This window comes from Oncorhynchus masou, chromosome 31 (genome assembly GCF_036934945.1).
Source record: "Oncorhynchus masou masou isolate Uvic2021 chromosome 31, UVic_Omas_1.1, whole genome shotgun sequence".
Taxonomy (NCBI): domain Eukaryota; kingdom Metazoa; phylum Chordata; class Actinopteri; order Salmoniformes; family Salmonidae; genus Oncorhynchus; species Oncorhynchus masou.
Window position 1 is genome coordinate 18,127,249 of NC_088242.1, and position 18,871 is coordinate 18,146,119.

Sequence of the window (18,871 nt, forward strand, 5' to 3'; positions counted from 1 at the left end):
CCATATGGCGATCCCAATCGGTGTGTCTATAGCATGATGATTCAGCCTCGTTCTCACCAGTGCTGTCATCGGCCTCTACTCCCTGTAGGATCATTAGGCTTTGGCCCATATGGCGATCCCAATCGGTGTGTCTATAGCATGATGATTCAGCCTCGTTCTCACCAGTGCTGTCATCGGCCTCTACTCCCTGTAGGATCATTAGGCTTTGGCCCATATGGCGATCCCAATCGGTGTGTCTATAGCATGATGATTCAGCCTCGTTCTCACCAGTGCTGTCATCGGCCTCTACTCCCTGTAGGATCATTAGGCTTTGGCCCATATGGCGATCCCAATCGGTGTGTCTATAGCATGATGATTCAGCCTCGTTCTCACCAGTACTGTCATCGGCCTCTACTCCCTGTAGGATCATTAGGCTTTGGCCCATATGGCGATCCCAATCGGTGTGTCTATAGCATGATGATTCAGCCTCGTTCTCACCAGTGCTGTCATCGGCCTCTACTCCCTGTAGGATCATTAGGCTTTGGCCCATATGGCGATCCCAATCGGTGTGTCTATAGCATGATGATTCAGCCTCGTTCTCACCAGTGCTGTCATCGGACTCTACTCCCTGTAAGAATATGATTTGACGGTAGCCATAAAATAAAGAACAGGTGACAGAAGAAGGCAGTTCCACCGTATAACCCGTGTCCCCAATGGAACCCTCATCAGAGACCAGTCACGCAAGACAAATATGGCCTCCCACCTTGCAATGCAACTACACATTCTCTTTCAGAAACACACCCTGGTGGAATCCCAATTAGCAATTTAATTCAACAAAATAATTAGATCCATATCGCCACTGCTGAAGGCACAGAGTGATGAGAGCACCACTGGCTTCCTGTTTCCTCCAGCGGGCTACAGGTTAAACACCTTTCATGTGTGTCTGATTGTGTGTGTGTACATGCATGCCCCCCTGCATGCGTGCATACGCACGTGTTTGTGTGTGCAAGCCTGCCTACATAGATGTGTGTTCAGGCGTGTGTACGTGCATGCATGCGTATGGGTGTGTGTAGATCAACAAAATGTAAATCAAAACGAGACGTTAAACTGGCATCTGTGCCCAGTCGGGAGCATGTGGGTGCATGCTTGTGTGTGTGCATGTGTATATTAAAATGACATTACCAGGCTTGTAGCAGCCATAACCTAATCTTCTGTAGAGATGCATTACAGACACGTCTATGTTAAGAGCTGCTTAAATTCAATAACAACTCCAGCACAGTGACTGAGAGTTGTTATTGAATTTTTGAATTTGCCACTTTAATAATGATGTTTACATATCTTGCATTACTCATCTCATATGTATATACTGTATTTTATACCATCTATTGCATCTTGCCTATGCCGCTCGGCCATCGCTCATCCATATATATATGTATATATTCTTATTCCATTCCTTCACTTAGATTTGTGTGTATTAGGTAGTTGTTGGGGAATTGTTAGATTACTTGTTAGATATTGCTGCATTTGCAGAATTAGAAGCACAAGAATTTCGCTACACTCGCAATAACATCTGCTTACCATGCGTATGTGACCAATAAAATTAGATTTGATTTGATGTTGAGTGTTACCACAATCACAGATCCTCATAGGCCAAAAGTGGAACAAATATGACTGTGTAGTGTGTGTGTGTGTGTGTGTGTGTGTGCGTGTGTTTGTGCGTGTGTGCGCGTGTGCGCGTGTGCACGCGTGTGTGTGTGTGTGTGCGTGTGTGCGCGTGTGTGTGGTTGCTCACCCTCTGGAAAGCTAACTACGGTGTGAAGAGAGTATCAGGGGGGAGAAATAGCAAGCCAGGGAAATCAGAAGAGAGTCAGAATGAAGAGGACTTGTCATTAATGGAGTGTTTTAGGAGCTCCAACAGGGAGTATTGCTGTGTATGTATGTGTGTGCGTGTGCGTGTGTGTGTGTGTGCGTGCATGTGCAGCCTCTCTTATCGGATAGCGGCCGGCAGGGGCGTGTCTGTGTTAGTCTGTTTATGTCTGTGTGTCTGTGCGTGCGTGTGTGCATGTGTGTGTGTGTGCAGCCTCTCTAAATGGCTAGCCGCCTGGCAGGGGAGTGTGTGTGTGTGTGTGTGTGCGTGCGTGCTTGTGTGTGTGCGTACGTGTGTGTGGGGGAGCTTGGACACTTGCGGTCCGTAAAAAGGGCTTGATTCATTTCCACATGAGTGGGTCTCAGTGGGGCAGTGTCAGGCTAGCCAGGCCGCACAGATTTATAGACCATTAAAGCAGCAGGACTCCTGTTCTTCCTGACCACAACGCCACCACCACTACTAACACAATGCAGCCTGTTAATCTGACACACTACATACACACACACACACACACACATTGAAATATACACACACACATAGTCGCATGCATGCCCGAGAGCATGAACAAAATACAAGCACGCACACACACACACACACACACACACACACACACACACACACACACACACACACACACACACACACACACTCACACACACACACACACACGCACACACACGATGTCTCTCTCTCACACACACACACATACATACACACTCTCACACACTCTCACACACAGACAATGCACAGTATCTACAGATTGCATCCATCCTCATGTTTCATCCCTCCACTACCGCCTCACATACATAGTTCATCTCACACACTCAGTTCAACGGCTAGGCAGGTAGACTAGCGTTTAGAGCGTTGTGCCAGTAACCGAAAGGTTGCTGGTTTGAATCTGTCGATGTGCCCTTGAGCAAGGCACTTAACACTAATTTACTCCAGGGGTGCTGTACTACTATGTCTGACCCTGTAAAACATCACATTTCACTGCACCTATCTGGTGTATGTAACCATAAAACATAAATTAGCTCCTCCTTCTCATAGGTACCTCTCCACATTTAATGTCTTCCTCCATCTCTCCTCAATCTTCTCACACTCTTCCTTCCATCTACTTTATGTATCCCCTTCCTTCAATTTAGCCACCATAACCCAACCATCAACACATAACCTCCTCTTACCTATGCATCCCATCTAACTACATTACCTAATGCTTTACTATCGCCTCTCTATTTTTCATAAATATTCTCCTAAATGAAATCCAAGGCAGACTGTTTGTCAGTGATCTGGTCTGTGCCATTCCCTCCTCCCTGAATCAGGTATCTGGACCTATCCCTGTCAATGGTCTCTTGGGCATAATGCTTTAGATTGTAGTAACAGATTTAAAATCAGATTAGCACAGTTCCAGGCGCACAGACTAATGGCTCTGTCTTTTCAAGGCATACTCAATCAGCTCTGTTGCCCTGGTGATTGCTATATCTTGTTCTCCTCTCCCATTTGCTGTCTTTGCAACTTCATCATCCAGCTAGGGAAAGAGAGGAAGGAGTGATACAGGGAAGGGAGGAGAATAAAAATGAGGCAGAGTGATTCTCTGCTATAGGCTGTACGCTGCTGCTGGCTGTATGGCCCTATGAATAGCTCTTAGCATGTACAGTATGGAAATGATGACACGGCAACCTGAGCAAAAGCAACGTACAGACAGTACAGTAAGTGAAGGAAGAGGACGAACTCAAGGATTCTATTTTGACTTTGGTCATAAAACCTTTCGCTTTCCTTCTCATACACTCTCGTAGAGTATGGCTCATCTATCTGCTATATCTGAATAGCAGGGAGATTGGCTATGGATGACACCATGAATACCATTCTAAATGTATTATTATTCCTCTTTATCTCAGCTAGGTCTGTGTGAGAGTAGACAAACACCACGTACATACACTCACAAACCGAAACATACCTGTACATTCAGAGAGGATTACATGAACAATGTAACATGTGAATTATGAATGTAAATCATGACCATCAGAGCTATGTCGGTGGCTACACAAGCTACATACACACAAAGGATTTATTCAAGACAAATATAATGGTCCTTAGCTATCCAAATATATCTCTAAACAGAATGTGGCATATAGGTCAAATAAATGACCTTAAAGGGTTTGATTATTCAAAGGGGCATTTTTGGGGGATGATTCATTCCACTCCCACAAGGGACTTTTAACCAGTAAACCAGAAACAGACAGACAGCTTCCTTCATCATTTGTCCATCCTTTCCTCTTCTCCAAGCACGAGATAGGCCATGTGATCCAGTCACCAACAGTAGCCATGGTGAAATGTGCTGGGGGAAAAACAGAAACAGCAACTTCAGAAAGAAAACGAGTGAATGAGGACAACTCAAAACTGAGACTTCAAATCAAAGACTTGATAGAGCACCACATGTGGGATTATATTATTTCTTTCAAGCCTCAAAACGCAGAAAAGAAAAGAAACCATCAACATGAAAAGGAGTTATATGGGTTAGAACAACACTGCACCTGGGTAAACAAACACTACAGGTCCTGTTCAACCCTCTAATGGCTGGTTTACTTGAATCCAGTGTGGCTGTAGCATACCACCACCCTATGATTCACAGAAGATCCTGTTTATCCAGTTGAACTAACTGAAGGGCATGAAGTGAAACAGGGTGTGTTTCTGTGTTTCCACTAGAAGGATGCAAAAGCATTGTAAATACTACAACATCCCAAACAGAACAATGGCGTAGAAAGACATTTCAAAGTGAATAAAAAGGTAGGTCATTAATTACAAGGTAATAGAGAAATTATAAGCCTTGAACTCAACATATTGAAAGAAGAACTTTGGCAGGAAAATAAAATCTAAGCTACTTTGGTAGCTTTCAGAGTTATCTCTCTGAGAGAGGTTCTAAAAACAGGATCGAAGTGGACAGAGGAGGAGGTAAAGCCCCACCTTATCTCAGCTCATTGGTTACCATAGCAACACCCACCCGTAGCACACGCTCCAGAAGGTATATTTCACTGGTGATCCCCAAAGCCAACACCTCCTTTGGCTGCCTTTCCTTCTAGTTCTCTGCTGCCAATGACTGGAACGAATTGCAAAAATCACTGAAGCTGGAGACTTATATCTCCCTCTTTAACTTTAAGCATCAGCTGTCAGAGCAGCTTACCAATCACTGTACCTGTACACAGCCCATCTGTCAATAGCACACCCAACTACCTCATCCCCATAATGTTATTTTTTTGTTGTTGAAGCTCTTTTGCACCCCAGTATCTCTATTTGCACATCATCATCTGCACATCTATTAGTCCAGTGTTAATTCTAAATTGTAATTATTTTGCCTCTATGGCCTATTTATTGCCTTACCTCCCTAATCTTACTACATATGCACACACTGTACATATACTTTTTCTATTGTGTTATTGACTCTATGTTGTTGTTTTTGTCGCACTGCTTTGCTTGATCTTGGCCAGGTCGCAGTTGTAAATGAAAACTTGTTCTCAACTGGCCTACCTGGTTAAATAAAGGTGAAATAAAAAATGAATAAAAGAAGAACAGAGGGGTGGAAGGAGGAGCTCTAAAGGGGGTCAGGTATCACATTGATGTGAGAGTTGCAGTTTGGTGTAAACTCACTGATACTAAGAGAGTTGCACAGTGGCCCATACCAAATGAGTAATAGGGTCGACTCCAGAATACAAATAATGCAGCCCTTTCCATTATACTGTAGGTCTACATGACTAATGCTGTGCCTATCAATCACATATGTACTGAAATCAGGGGTCTATTTAGTGTTGGCTGCATATTGAGGCATTACAAAGCTTAACATGTACCTTTAATGATGACCCGTTTGCAGCGTTTAGGGAGAGATATACTGCAAATTAATCTGCTAGCGGAAGAGACTGCTTAGTCCAGATAAAGTAGGCTACATTGTACCATCATCATGACCGCTCACAGGCTGGAGTCCCCCGCCAAAATGACGTAGATGCCTTCTCGTCCCCCGCCAAAATGACGCAGGTGCATTCTATTACTTTAATCCCCACTTTCATCACCACATGCTGTGTAGTTTATTCTAACCGCTGAAATAAACTGTGTTATTTGGAGACACCCCAAAAAAATGTACTGTGCGTTTTTTTCTGTATTTTAATTAAGTTTACAATATGCCATATTCTATGTAGGCTACACAATGAACTCATACGGAAAAAAAGTAAAAAAGAAAATGGAGTGGCGTCGGCGTCGGCAGCGCCACAGAATAACCATGTGCTTCTGCGCTGCGGCAGTTGCCAGGGGATATGGAATGGGAGGGGTTATGATTGGTTGAAGTGGGTTTGTTGCCTTGGCGACGGCGAGGGGTTCGGTAGCGTTGCTGTGCGGCGTGATCTGCGCGTTGCGTGGATGGAGGAAGCAGCTGCCGATGTGATCTCTGACACTGAGACAGACATCTGAACACACAATTCCTACCATACTGCTTCTTTGCAGGCAACGCTTGCATGAATGTAAGTACTTGAAAATGCGTCTTTAATTTATTTAATGGTGTGATATTACGGAATGCTTTAATGTGTTTTCCGTGAACGGTGAAAGGTAGCGCAAAATACATGGGAGAAGTGACTGATAGCTCGAGCAGCCAGCATGGCAGTTCAATAGCGAACAACATGTACTGTACTTCCCCCATTTGTTCTCTGAGTTCTAGCGTTGCGTTATGGAATGGTAAGCTATAATAGAAACAATGCTATATCGAAACTTTTCAATTCTTTAGACTTTGTTTAATTTTTTTCCAGTTGTGCTAATACGTTGTTTTTTGCGTCTCTTGTCTTCCATGTGGCTCTTGTAGCAAACTTATTTTACGGTCGAGTAGTAAGTAGTTAGCCAACAACGAGTAATTTGTCCGTCCAATGTGTTTTCATTTTCATTTGAACTTGCATGAAACACCTAACTTAAATATCAATTGCAACAATGTGTACCGACGATGGATATTTTGTATCCAGCTTGGATAGCTTCGCCGCTTTTCCACCAATTTGAATTGGTCAGATAACAAATGGCTCGTTTGCGCATGCAGTCATACGATGAAAATGTATCGTTCTAGATTCTGTAAAGTGTTGGCTTGCTGCCCGTTTTAGTTGACATTCGATTGCCATGTCACGAGTCTGGCAGTGAGTTCGACTATTTCTGTCAGACACCATATCGATAGCTGCTTGAACTTATTTCATATTGAGCACCGAGGTCGTGTCAATTTGGTGTAATTTGGATTGTGGACCATTTTAACAGTTTGATATGAGTCATCTTGAATCAAATTTCAAACGTTTTTCAGCGAGCCGTCCATACAGGGACTATATATTTATTTATATTGTTTAAAAAAATATATATACATCTGTGTGTGTGTGTGTGTGTGTGTGTGTGTGTGTGTGTGTAAATGTAAGGCAACTTTATTGGGCGAAAGTAGCAAGGGGGGAGGTTAACGTGTTTGTGATTATATAGCCCATTTGCCGTGTGTCCTCTGATTCATTTCTTGGAAATTATATCAGTCATTTAGTTATTTTACTGTTATTGATTCCTCGTTTAGTGACATTGCCAGTGGAAAGTGTTCCAGGGGTTATCGAAGAGCTGAGCAAGCAAAATCTAGCTTGCTAACATTTCTGTTCTTCCGCTAAAGCTCCTCTGTCCCATGAGTTGGCCTGTACGCAATGCAATATGTCTGGATGGACTTTGAGTCAATTCCTCAAAAACACTCACATGCCCAGATTGTCGCGGTGTTGCAATTTTGTCAGTTGAAATGTCCCACACACAGTTCCAAACCCATCCACGCGCCTGTAAAGGCGCTGGTGAGGCAGGAGCGTGGCCTTTGTCATAATGCATAATTGGACAGCGACACAGCTCGCTGTTATAGAAGTCACAACAGCAACTCCGAAAGGCTTATTCACATATTAGAACATGTCAGCACATCACTGGACATGCAATGAGTTTAGTGTCAAGATGCCTTTGGTGTAGCTACAGGTAACTGCCAAAACATAAGGAAACTCCAACAGTGTTTAAAAGGGCTTTGGGCTACCACTGCCGCCAGAATAGCTGCAATTCACCTTGGCATAGATTCTACAAGTTTCTGGAACATAATTGGAGGGCTGCAACACCATTCCTCCAGGAGTTCCATAATTTTGTGTGTTGATGGTGGATGAAAACGCTGTCTCAGGTGCCGCTCCAGAATTCCCCATAAGTTTTCAATTGGGTTACGATCTGCTGACATAGACATGCGCACCCTTTAAACCCCATGCTCATTTGAGACCCCCCTTTCAAAGTCACTGAGATCTCTTCTAGACAAAATAATTTACTTTGGCATTTCTAGTCATTTAACAGACGCTCTTATCCAGAGCAATTTGGGTTAAGTGCCTTGCTCAAGGGCACATTCAACAGATTCGTCACCGAGTTGGCTCGGGGATTCAAACCGGCGGCCTTTCAGTTACTTGGCCAATGCTCTTAACCACTAGGCTAATAATGGGCAACTGGACATTTTTAGACATGACCCTAACCATTATGGGATGTTTATTGCTTATTTAACTAAAGAACCGCACCTGTGATTTTGGACATTGAAATTGGTACCAGAGGTTACAGCTAGGCTGCTACGCTGTTCATGATGTAATGGATTGGCCCAGATAGCTAGTAATTTGTATCTCCAAACAGTGAGTGACTGTTGGCAGCCAATTCATTATTTTTCTCTAAAGAGGTATGTCAGTTGGTGTGATAACATGCAATGATAGTTTCCCCTCTCGTGTGTCTGTGTGACCATGTTACCCCTTTTCTCTTGTCTTACAAAAGTTACAAATTTGGGATTTCTGATTGTAAAAATAAAAAAATATCCTAAATCAATTATTTGGATTGAAAAGTGTTGCCTACTGTAGTTGTCTTGTTATGCAGGCAACGGTTTGTATGTGGTGTGTGTGTTTGACATGAGGGTGGAGAGGGGCAATGTTCCTTTTTTTGACAAACAGTTTGCTGACTAATGTGCCTCAGATAAACAGTAAAACAAAGCAGGCCTGAGATAAAAGGAGAGGAACGGAAGTGATCAACCTGTCATTTGTTTACTGCCAGGAATTCATGCCAATAGTGTGTTTGTGTAGTGTGTGTGTGTGTGAACACAGTGTACATCATGATTGGTTTTCTTGGAACCATCTGCTGTTTTTTTTTGCTCTTTTATTACCCTGTGTGTTTTTGTAAATATGTTTTTTATACCATTGTCATTTGGTGTACAAATATGTATAGTTGCAGAGGAGGGCTGCAGTCAGACGGGTAAGTAGTTTAGCTGCCTGAAATAGCCTAAGACCTGCTCTCTTTCATGGCATTCATGACTATAAATATGCCCTGCCCATAACCCTAATAACGCTGCTGCTAACCCCGCTGCTAACCTCACTATGGAATGGCTATCTCTCTTCGCTCAGTGCAGCACGGGGGGGTGGGGGGGGGGGGGGTGGTGCTGTGCGTCGGTCATAATAAGGTTATTTAGATTGCGGGCATGAGATTCTGGAATCTACATTTCCTCCCTGTTTTTATTTATTTATTTGCGCTCGACACTAGTTGAGAGACACAGACACAGCCTATTCCACAGAGTGAAAGGAGCCATGCCATTTAATCAAGAAGTGGAATAGAAAGAGCAGCTGGTTCAATCTTAGTGAATATTCTGTCCTTGTCCTCTGGGACATGTTAAAGTGTACCAGACTGACTGACATTATACATCTCACTCTGGAGACAAAGGGAATGAAACACATGTTTCTGAAACATGTAGGAGGCTATTCAGTGCCTTCAGAAAGTTTTCACACCCCTTGACAGCCTGAATTTCAATTGGATTAGATTGAGATTTTGTGTCACTGGCCTACACACACAACCCCAAAATGTCAGTGGAATTGTGTTTTTAGAAATGTTTACTAATTAACAAAAAACTCAGTAAATACGTATTTAACCCCTTTGTTATGGCAAGCCTAAATATGTTGAGTCATTTTTTTTAAACAAGTCGCATAAGTTGCATGAACTGTGTGCAATAATAGTGTTCAACATGATTTTTGAATCACTACCTCATCTCTCTAACCCACACATACAATTATCTATAAGGTCCCTCAGTGAATTTCAAACACGTTCAACCACAAAGACCTGGGAGGTTTTCCAATGCCTCAAAAAAAGGACATTTATTGGTAGATGGGTAAAAAAAACAAAAAACAGACATTGAATATCCATTTGAGCATAGTGATGTTATTAATTATGCTTTGGATGGTGAGTCAATACATCCAGTCACTAGAAAGATATAGGTGTCCTTAACTCAGTTGCTGGAGAGGAAGAAAACTGCTCAGGGATTTCACCCTGAGGCCAATGGTGTAAAACAGAGTTTAATGGCTGTGATAGGAGAACTGATGATGGATCAACATTGTATACTGAACAAAAACTGTTCACTAACAGGGATTTAAACACACTTGTGCAGAAAATGTGAGCAAAATAAGATTATGCGCTTGTGTGTATGGAATATTTCAGGGATTTGTTTTTTAGCTCCTGAAGCATGGGACCAACACTACATGTTGTGTTTATTCTTTTTCCGTGAAGTTACTCCACAATAATAATCTAAATGAAAGAGTGAAAAGAAGGAAGCTGTACAGAATAAAAATATTCCAGAACATGCATCCTGTAAGGCACTAAAGTAAAACTGCAGAAAATGTGGCAAAGAAATGAACCTTATGTCCTGAATACAAAGCGCCAAATTCAACACATCAATTAGTACAACTCATCATATTTTCAAGCATGGTGGTGGCTGCATTATGTTATGGGTATGCTTGTCATTGGCAAGGACTAGGGAGTAATTTATTTTATTTTTAGGATCAAATAGTGAATTAGAGCTAAGCACAGGCAAAGTCCTAGAGGAAACCTGGTTGTCTGCTTTCCGACAGACACTGGGAGACAAATTTACATTTCAGCAGGACAATAACCCAAAACACAAGGCCAAATATGCAGTGTCTTCAGAAAGTGTTCATACCCTTTGACGTATTCCACATTTTGTGCTACAGCCTGAATTAGAAATGTATTCTTTTTTTTCCCTCACCCATCTGCACACACTACCCTATAATGACAAACTGAAAACATGTTTCTAGAAATGTTTGCAAATTTATTGAAAATAAAATGTAGAAATATCTCTTACATTACACACCCAATACTTTGTAGAAGCACCTTTGGCAGCAATTACAGCTGAGAGTCTTTCTGGGTAAGTATCTAAGTGCTTTCCACACCTGGATTGTGTAACATTTGCCCATTTTTATTATTTTCAAAATTCTTCAAGCTCTGTCTAATTGGTTGTTAATTCTTGCTAGACAATAGATTTTCAGTTAGATTTAAGTAAAAAAACTAACTCGACCACTCAAGAACATTCCCTGTCTTAATAAGCCACATCAATGTTGCTTCAACTTCAAATGTAGATTTGACTTTGTGTTTTAGGTTATTGTCCTTCTGTAAGGTGAATTAATCTCCCAGTGTCTGGTCGAAAGCAGACTAAAGCAGGTTTTCCTCAAGGATTGTGCCTGTGCTTAGCTTCATTACGTTTATTTTTTATACTGGGGGAAAACTCCAGAGTCCTTAATGATTACAAGCTTACCCATAACATGATGTAGCCACCTGAAAATAGGAGGAGTGGTACTCGGTGATGTGTTGGATTTGCCACAAACAAAGCGCTTTGAATTCAGGACATTAAGTTCATTTCCTAGGCAAATATTTTTGCAGTTTTGCTTTAGTGCCTTATTGCAAACAGGATGCATGTTTTGGAATATATTTATTCTGTACAGGCTTCCTCCTTTAAACTCTGTCAAGGTTAGTATTGTGGCGTAACTGAGTATGGATCAACATAGGAGAAAACAACTACAATCACAGCCATTATATTCTATAGCTGTTTCAAAATTCCCATTGGCCTCATGGGGAAATCCCTGAGCAGTTTCCTTCTTCTGCTGCAACTGAGTTAGGCAGGACACCTGTATCTTTGTAGTGACTAGGTGTATTGATACCACATCCAAATTTTATATTGATTCACCATACTCAAAAGGATAATCAAGGTCTGCTTTTTAATTTTATTTTTTTACTATCTACCAATAGGTGCCCTTCTTTGCGAGGTATTGGAAAATCTCCCTGGTCTTTGTGATTGAATCTGTGTTTGAAATTCACTGCTCGACTGAGTGACCTTACATAATTTTATGTGTGGGGTACAGAGAAGAGGTAGTCATTCAAATATCATGTTTAACACTTATGTGACTTGTTAAGCTACATTTGTTAAGCTAAGGCTTGCTATAACAAAGGGGTTAAATACTGACGCAAAACATTATAGCTTTTCATTTTAAATGTATTTATTTAAAAGAATTGTCCCCAATTTCGTGTTATCCAATTGTTAGTAGTTGCTATCTTGTCTCATCGCTACAACTCCCGTACGGGCTCGGGAGAGACGAAGGTCGAAAGCCATGCGTCCTCCGAAACCCAACCAAGCCACACTGCTTCTTAACACAGCGCACATCCAACCCGGAAGCCAGCCGCACCAATGTGTCGGAGGAAACACTGTGCACCCGGCCCGACACAGGAGTCGCTAGTGCGCAATGAGACAAGGATATCCCTTCCAGCCAAACCCTCCCTAACCCGGACGATGCTAGGCCAATTGTGCGACGCCCCATGGACCTCCCGGTTGTGGCCGGCTGCGACAGAGCCTGGGCGCGAACCCAGAGTCTCTGATGGCACAGCCAGCACTGCGATGCGCCACCCGGGAGGCCCACAGCTTTTAATTTTTTATTAATTTGTAAAACATATTTTCACTTTGACATTGAGGTATTGTGTGTGTAGGTCAGTGACTAAAAAAATATACATTTAATCTATTTTCAATTCAGGCTGTAACAAAACAAAATGTTTTGAATACTTTTTGATGGCACTGACGTTGAATGTTCCTGAGTGGCCTAGTTACAGTTTTAACTTAAATCAGCATGAAAATCTGTGCCAAGACTTACTAATGGCTGTCCTAGCAATGATCACCACCAACTTGACAGAGCTAGAATAATTTTTTTTAAGAACAATGTGCGAATATTGTACAGTCATGGCCAAAAGTTTTGAGAATGACACGAATATTAATTTTCATTCTGCTGCCTAAGTTTGTATGATGTTAACATGCATATACTCCAGAATGTTATGAAGACTGATCAGATGAATTGCAATTCATTGCAAAGTCCCTCTGCCATGCAAATTAACTGAATCCCCCAAAAACATTTCCACTGCATTTCAGCTCTGCCACAAAAGGACCAGCTGACATCATGTCAGTGATGCTCACGTTAACCTCTCTGGAATATGTGGGATAGTAGCGTCCCACCTGGCCAAAAGCCAGTGAAAATGCAGAGCGCCAAATTCAAATAAATTACTATAAAAATCAAACTGCCATGAAATCACACATGCAAGATACGAAATTAAAGCTGCACTTGTTGTGAATCCAGCCAGCATGTCAAATTTCAAAAAGGCTTTTCGGCAAAAGCAACCGATGCTATTATCTGAGGATAGCAAATTCCGAATGCTGCCACCTATCCTAGAGAAGTTAACACAGGTGGGAGTGTTGACGAGGACAAGGCTGGAGATCACTCTGTCATGCAGATTGAGTTAAAATAACATACATGGAAGCTTCAAGAGGAGGGTGGTGCTTAGAATCATTGTTCTTCCTCTGTCAACCATGGTCACCTGCAAGGAAACACGTGCCGTCATCATTGCTTTGCACAAAAAGGGCTTCACAGGCAAGGATATTGCTGCCAGTAAGATTGCACTGAAATCAACCATTTATCGGATCATCAAGAACTTCAAGGGGAGCGGTTCAATTGTTGTGAAGAAGGCTTCAGGGTGCCCAAGAAAGTCCAGCAAGCATCCAGAACCATCTTCTAAAGTTGATTCAGCTGCTGGATCCGGGCACCACCAGTACAGAGCTTGCTCAGGAATGGCAGCAGGCAGGTGTGAGTGCATCTGCACACACAGTGAGGCAAAGAATTTTGGAGGATGGCCTGGTGTCAAGAAGGGCAACAGAGAAGCCACTTCTCTGCAGGAAAAACATCAGGTACAGACTGATATTCTGCAAAAAGTACATGGCTTGGACTGCTGAGGACTGGGGTAAAGTCATTTTCTCTGATGAATCCCCTTTCCAATTGTTTGGGCCATCTGGGGAAGAAAGCTTGTCCGGAGAAGACAAGGTGAGCGCTACCATCAGTCCTGTGTCATGCCAACAGTAAAGCATCCTGAGACCATTCATGTGTGGGGTTGCTTCTCAGCCAAGGGAGTGGGCTCACTCACAATTTTGTCCAAGAAGACAGCAATGAATAAAGAATGGTACCAACACATCCTCCGAGAGCAACTTCTCCCAACCATCCAGGAGCAGTTCAGTGATGGACAATGCCTTTTCCAGCATGATGGAGCACCTTGCCATATGGCAAAAGTGATAACTAAGTGGCTCGGGGAACAAAACATTGATATTTTGGGTCCATGGCCAGGAAACTCCCCAAACCTTAATCCCATTGAGAACTTGTGGTCAATCCTCAAGAGGTGGGTGGACAAACAAAAAAAACCAAATTCTGACAAACTCCAAGCATTGATTATGCAAGAATGGGCTGGCATCAGTCAGGATGTGGCCCAGAAGTTAATTGACAGCATGCCAGGGCAGATTGCAGAGGTCTTGAAAAAGAAGGGTCAACACTGTAAATATTGACTCTTTGCATCAACTTCATGTAATTGTCAATAAAGGCCTTTGACACTTATGAAATGCTTGTAATTATACTTCTGTATTCCATAGTAATATCTGACAAAAATATGTAAAGACACTGAAGCAGCAAACTTTGGAAATTGAATATTTGTAATTCTCAACTTTTGGCCACGACTGTACAATCCAGGTGTGCAAAGCTCTTAGACTTACCTAGATAGACTCACAACTGTAATTGCTGCCAAGGGTGATTCTAACATGTATTGACTCGGGTGTGAATTCTTATGTAAATTATATTTAATACATTTGGAAAAAATGTCTACATTTTTTCACTCTGTCATTATGTGGTATTGTGTGTCGATGGGTAAGAAAAAAAAAATCTAACACAACAAAATGTGGAATAAGTTGATGGGGATGAATCCTTTCTGAAGGCACTGTAGGTGAAACACTTAATACATTAATCATGCCTTACCTATAGGTGATACTTTTGTCATAAATGTATGTTTCACACAGTAATATGCTAATTAGTCTGCTTTCCAATGTTTTTCCAAAGTAAATGCTGTTAGATTGCATGCTCTTTTTGTTCTTATCATTTGATAACCAATCACAGGAGGGGGTTGTCACATGGAATTTTAATAATTTTATAGGATCTTTATAGTGTCACATTCATTAGTGTTATGAAGGCCTTCTAGGGTCTTACAAACCCTACTATGTGTGCTTTTTTAAGGCCACACAAAGCATTCCCTATTACATTAAAGAAATACTTCCGGATTTTGGCAATGAGGACCTTGATCTACTTCCCCAGTGTCAGATGAACTCATGGATACCTGGGCGCTAAATGACTGGAAGTCTATGGTATCTACTCGAGGTCATGTGCTCCTGAACGTTTCTGCAAAAAGATTTAGTTCGATAAACTTGGAGTTTTTTCACAAGGACCTATAAAATATACTACCCTCTACAACACAACCTTCACTTTAAATAAAAACTCCAAACCTACAGCCTGGATTTTGGGCAACATTACTTGGAAGGATTCTTACTTCCAAGGACTCTCCAGCTAACTTTCTAGTAAACCAACAAACAGCAGAAACATCAAAATACCGTCCGACCTGAGTGAGTATTGTTCAGTCTGAAGCTGCTTCTATAGCCAAGATGTAAAAGGTACAATCTCTAGATATTTTACTTTATAAACACTGTTAAGTTAAGGCTACAGAACTACCAAGCTTGCTAGGACTGAAGAGACCCAGCTGCAACTTCAATTAGCGCTGAAGTATGAAAGACCTTGAACCCAACAATGGCAACAGAGAATCACAACCTCACCAATCCCAAATGCAGAGGGCTCTGAAGCCCCCTGCTCCATGTCTTCGTTACACCCCTGTGCAGAGGCTATCATAGTACAGTTCCCCTCAGAAATAAAAAATGACACCGCACGAAAAGACAACAAACAGAAGCTCCTCGGGGACAATCCAGAGACACTATTTGAGGACTGTTACAAGACTGGGAACATAAGCAATTTAATTTTCCACACAGACAATCCCCTGGCACGGCACAGTGCTATAAGACCACACTATCCCTCTGTCAAGAGTGAGGGTATTGGCCCCGGGTGGAAATGAAGACCCTGAGACTGGGACAGCCTCTATAAATTTTGTATCAAAAGGTTGGAACAGTGGTGGTACATGTGATTTTCAAACACTTCCAACAGGTCTGAGGTCCTCTGCTTTTGACCCAAAGAGCAGGCCCCCAGACTTCACCAAATAAATCAGAAATGCAGACATTGTCATCCTGGAAGAAACATGATATAGAGGAGATGGATCCACTGGTTGCTGCTAGACTCTAAAGGAAATTCTCTCTCAACAAATAAAAATGGCCTCCTGTGTGTTAACTATATTCCCCCCCCCCCCCATATAATTCCCATAGTTTATCCAGTCTGGAGGGGGAGATCAACAATTTCCATACCCAGGGACACGGTACTAGTTTGGTGAACTGGACAAGAACCCGACATTCTCAGCACACGGAGACAAATGCCTACCTGGAGATGAAGGCATTCCCTCCCAAATATGCTTCCCTAAACACATACCACAAAACAACCAACAAAAAATGGGTCACAACTCCTTGCAGCTCAGTCGCATGCTGGGTCTGTACGTAGCGAATGGTCGGCTCATCCCTTGGCAATGGGCACTGCAGACTAGATATCGACCGTTTTTTTTTTATTTTTATTTTTAACATTTATTTATTTAAAAAAAAAAATTTTTTTTTTTTAAATCGAAATGCCTGATTTCAATTAGGACCGATTTTCAAGTTTTCATAACAATCGGAAATCAGTATTTTTGGACACTGATTTTGCCAATATACAAAAATTCCAATTTCTGATTGTTATGAAAACTTGAAATCGGTCCTAATTAATATATATATATATATATATATATATATATATATTTGACATTTTTTATTTAACTAGGCAAGTCAGTTAACACATTCTTATTTTCATTGACGGCCTAGGAACGGTGGGTTAACTGCCTCGTTCAGGGACAGAACGATAGATTTTCACCTTGCCAGCTCGGGGGATTCAATCTTGCAACCTTGCAGTTAACTAGTCAAACCACCTGCCTCTCATTGCACTCCACGAGGAGACTGCCTGTTACGCGAATACAGTAAGCCAAGGTAAGTTGCTAGCTAGCATTAAACTTATCTTTATAAATACAATCAATCATAATCACTAGTTATAACTACACAAGGTTGATGATCTTACTAGTTTATCTAGCGTGTCCTGCATTGCATATAATTGATGCGGTGCGTATCGTTGCTCCAATATGTACCTAACCATGAACATCATTGCCTTTCTTAAAATCAATACACATAAGTATATATTTTTAAACCTGCATATTTGGCTAAAATAAATCCATGTTAGCAGGCAATATTAACCAGGTGAAATTGTGTCACTTCTCTTGAGTTCATTGCACGCAGAGTTGGTGTATATGCAACAGCTTGGGCTGCCTAATTTGCCAGAATTTTACGTAATTATGACATAACATTGAAGGTTGTGCAATGTAAAAGGAATATTTAGACTAATGGATACCCCTTAGATAAAATATGGAACGGTTCCGTATTTCACTGAAAATATAAACGTCTTGTTTTCGAGATGATAGTTTCCGGATTCTACCATATGAATGACCTAAGGCTCATATTTCTGTGTGTTATTATCTTACAACCAAGTCTATGATTTGATAGAGCAGTCTCACTGAGCAGTGGTAGGCAGCAGCAGGCTCGTAAGCATTCATTCAAACAGCACTTTTGTGCGTTTTCCCAGCAGCTCTTCGTTGTGCGTCAAGCATTGCGCTGTTTATGACTTCAAGCCTATCAACTCCCGAGATGAGGCTGATGTAATCGAAGTGAAATGGCTATCTAGTTAGCGGGGTGCGCACTAATAGCGTTTCAATCGTCACTCGCTCTGAGACTTAGTGGTTGTTCCCCTTGCTCTGCATGGGTAACGCTGCTTTGAGGGTGGCTGTTGTCGTTGTGTTCCTGGTTCGAGCCCAAGGAGGAGCGAGGAGAGGGACGGAAACTATACTGTTACAATGGCAATACTAAAGTGCCTATAAAGAACATCCTATAGTCAAAGATATATGAAATACAAATGGTATAGAGAGAAATAGTCCTATAATTCCTGTAGTAACTACAACCTATAACCTCTTACCTTGGAATATTGAAGTCTCATGTTAAAAGTAACCACCAGCTTTCATTTGTTCTCATGTTCTGAGCAAGGAACTTAAACGTTAGCTTTCTTACATGGCACATATTGCACTTTTACTTTCTTCTCAGACGCTTTGTTTTTGCATTATTTAAACCAAATTGAACGTTTCATTATTTATTTGAGGCTAAATGGATTTTATTGATGGATTTTATTAAGTTAAAATAAGTGTTCATTCAGTATTGTTGTAATTGTCATTATTACAGATAAATTAAAAAAATCGGCCGATTTTAATCGGTATCGGCTTTTTTGGTCCTCCAATAATCGGTATCGGCGTTGAAAAATCATAAACGGTCGACCTCTACTGTAGACTACACACCTCAACCCAGAGTCTCTGAGCGTTCAGTCAGCCCACTGATATCGCTATCAGATCACAGCAAAATCAGTTTACTTGAACAGAGCAATACTCGATCATTAGGTATTAAAGCCAAATAAACTGCATACTATTAAACGCTATAGATGGGAGGAGAGTAGTGTTGAAACCTACCAAAAAACAAATCCAATCCCTTTTCGACAAGTTCCTGGAGGAAACATTTCCCTGAAAAGCCTAAACAGT

General features: G+C 41.6%; 1 protein-coding gene across 1 annotated transcript in view; it reads left to right on the plus strand.

The window, feature by feature from the left end:
* The first annotated feature begins 6,203 nt into the window (after positions 1-6,203).
* foxn2a (forkhead box N2a) overlaps positions 6,204-18,871 on the plus strand; it is a 40,626-nt gene continuing 27,958 nt past the window's right edge. Inside the window, 1 exon segment of the mRNA XM_064950243.1 lies at positions 6,204-6,348. The gene's annotated coding sequence lies outside the window, so the exon portion shown is untranslated.